Here is a 3,158-nt window from a genome sequence, read left to right as displayed (position 1 = left end):
CGAACACATGAAAAAATTTCACATTTGGCTTCCTGTTGTTCAGTATCTCATATGGAGTGAGTGCGAACCTTTTGTTGAGATATGACCTGTTCTGTGTAAAACAAGCAGCAGAAATAGCGTCAGTCCAAAAATAAAGAGGTAAAGAAGCGAAACTTAGCATTGTTCGGGCAGCTTCACACAAGGATCGGTTTCGTCTTTCGACTATTCCGTTCTGTTGTGGTGTGTAGGGAGCTGAGAAATTATGACTGACTCCCTTTTCTGCAAGAAATTCTTCAAACTCCCTGTTTTTGAATTCGAGACCATTGTCGCTTCTGATGTTGCGAACAACCTTCTTGAGCTGTACTTCAATTTGCTTGATAAACATTTTCAGCTTTTGAGTCGCTTCAGATTTGAGCTTTAGAAAGAACACCCATGTAAATCGTGAAAAGTCATCAACTATAACAAGAATATACTTGCTACCACCGATGCTTTCGATAGATGAAGGACCACATAAATCAATATGAATTAATTCGAGTGGTTCAACAATTTTTGTGTTGATTATCGATGGATGACTTTGACGACTTTGCTTTCCCATTTCGCATGCAGCACATAGATGATCCCTATCGAACTTGAGCAATGGAAGACCCCTTACATGACCTCCAGTAACAAGATGGTTGATATCTTTAAAATTAAGATGAGATAATCTTCGGTGCCACAACCAGCTTTCGTCGGATTGAGCTTTTGACAACAAGCATATAGCTGGATTTCCCTTGATGGGTTTGATGTTTAAGGGAAACATTTCACCCTTTCGCTCTGACTTGAGAATTACTTTATTTGACTTTTTCTCTATGATTTCAGAACCTTCATCATCGAATGACACTTTGAGACCTGTACCTCCAATAAGCTGAGATACACTAATGAGGTTGTGTTGGAGTCCTTCCACATAAGCCACCTTCCTTATAGAGAAGTCCCCATTGGTTATCATCCCGTATCCGTTTATAGTGCCGAATGAATTGTTTCCAAACTTGACGTTGCCACCATTTGCAAGAGATCTGTATTCCCTAAGCTCCTCTTTCCTCCCTGTCATGTGACGTGAGCAGCCACTATCGATGTACCATTCTTCGTCGAACTGCTCGTCACTTATAACCTGCAAAAATTAGACAAATTTAGGAACCCAAAATTTCTTGGGTCCACGTGAGCTTTGCATGGGAACGGGAACAATAAGAGAGACATCAACAAGATAAGTTCTTTTTACAAGAGTTGTTTTATCTTTCCTTTTAATGGTGTAAACCTTTATTTTATTAAGATTAGGCGAATTAGATTTAGACTCTGGTGTGGATTTATTGACCTTCTGCTTCCATTTTTGCTCAACTGATGAAGACGAATTGGTGGGAGTAGAATTAGGAGAACGAGAGAAGTTCCGGGCTTGAGGCTCTAGGTGACCCTTTTGCTTTTGATTATTGGAGGGAATGACCTTAGCGTTTTGTTCTCTTTTGACTTCAGAACCGAACCTTTGCGTTCAGTTGGAACTGTCTTTGGAACCGAACCTTTGGTTTCGGATGAAGTCCTTTTCAGAACTGAACTTCTGCCTTCGGTTGATATCTTCTTGTGAACCGAACCTTGGCTTTCGGTTTTTGTGACTTTCAAGCTTTTCTACAGGAATGTTTTCATACTTTAGATTCTTGTCTTGATGAGAGAAATATGCATTCTGGGAACGCCAGAATTGTTTCCTTTCAGAAAGGTTCTTCCTGTATCTATTGTTCCTTTCTATCTTCCTATTCCTCATCTGAGAAGGTTGATGATGAACATTCGCTTTCGTTTTTGGTGACTCCTTGGCCGGTTCCTTTTGAACTGCAGGAGTTTTACTTTGAGCCGAAGGAGCCAAGAGAATGTCTGCTTTTGCCGAGTGATCATTCTTCTGAGGAATATTTTTTGTACCACTGGTGCTCGGCTCATCGAAGTTGTTCGGTTTATTCAAGGGCTCAGGTATGTATATTCCTTTGCTCTTCCAGGAAGTTCTTTCAGATAAACCAATGGTTTCGTCTGCATTATCAATTGGAGCTTCCCAGAAGTACTCATCACAGCCATCAGCATTGTCTTCGTTTACAATGGCTACAAGTTCAGCTGTTTGATGTTCGGTTACTCCTGTCACCTTGTAAACTTGATTTGGAGTGGTCCTTACCTTTTGATACACAACTGCTTTCTCAACTAATTTTGGGGTCTTTTGATGGGACAACCTAGCGAACTCCACTGAATTTTCAGAAATTAGATTCTTGTGATTTTCTAGCTCGGTTTTAATAAATTCTGAGCAGTCAACCGTGTCCTCTACAGAAATTTCACTCATGTTATCGTCCTCGTTAAGCTCAGATGCATTTTCAACGTCAATTTTGTTTTCTGAGCTTACGTTGACGTTTAAAGAGTCAAATTTTTGCATGGTTTCGGTTCTCAGTTTAAGTCTGTCATTTTCATCCAAAAGATTTTTAAGCATGAGCTTGTGGTCTTTGGATTTAATGAAGGACTCAATTTTGTCCAGTCCATACATGTAGGTGGGATTGATATCATCAGACGATATCACACTTTCACAATTATAAGCTTCAGCATCGATTTCATCTTCCTTAAACTCTAGGAAGGGCAAAATCATGCGGTGAATCCTTTGGCCTATTTCACAATCCAAGTGAAGCTGAGTAATATTAGAGTACAAACGTTTAGCAATTAAACAAAAAACATTTCGTTGTTTTAACAATTTCAAATTGTCTCTTTGCAAATAAATGTTTTCATCTTTAACTTTGACTAATTCTGACTCCTTTAACTCTATCCACATTCTCCGCTCCTCACTCTTCGACGTCGCCCTGCTCAATTGATCAGTTAGGTTAGAATTTGTGACCCGAGTTTGAGTTAAGCTACTATCTAGATGAGATATTCTTGTATTGACGGTTTTTAGTTCTTTCTCATAAGAAGATAATGGTACTTTGCATGAAATAAAAACAGATTGTACCTTCTTTATCAGTTCATCGAGCTCATTGAACTGCTGGCTGAGCGGTTTGGCTGTAAAGCACATGTCCTCCTTTGCTTTCTGTCCATCAATGCCTTCATCGGTGTTGTATCCCTTCATTTGAGATACGTCAGAAACCATGAGGCATTTTCCACCACTGCTTTCTTCCTTAGACAAGTAGGCCTTT

The sequence above is a fragment of the Lactuca saligna genome, chromosome 6 (genome assembly GCF_052625555.1).
Source record: "Lactuca saligna cultivar CGN05327 chromosome 6, ASM5262555v1, whole genome shotgun sequence".
In the NCBI taxonomy this organism is placed as follows: Eukaryota; Viridiplantae; Streptophyta; class Magnoliopsida; order Asterales; family Asteraceae; genus Lactuca; species Lactuca saligna.
Note: the sequence above shows the minus strand (reverse complement) of the source record.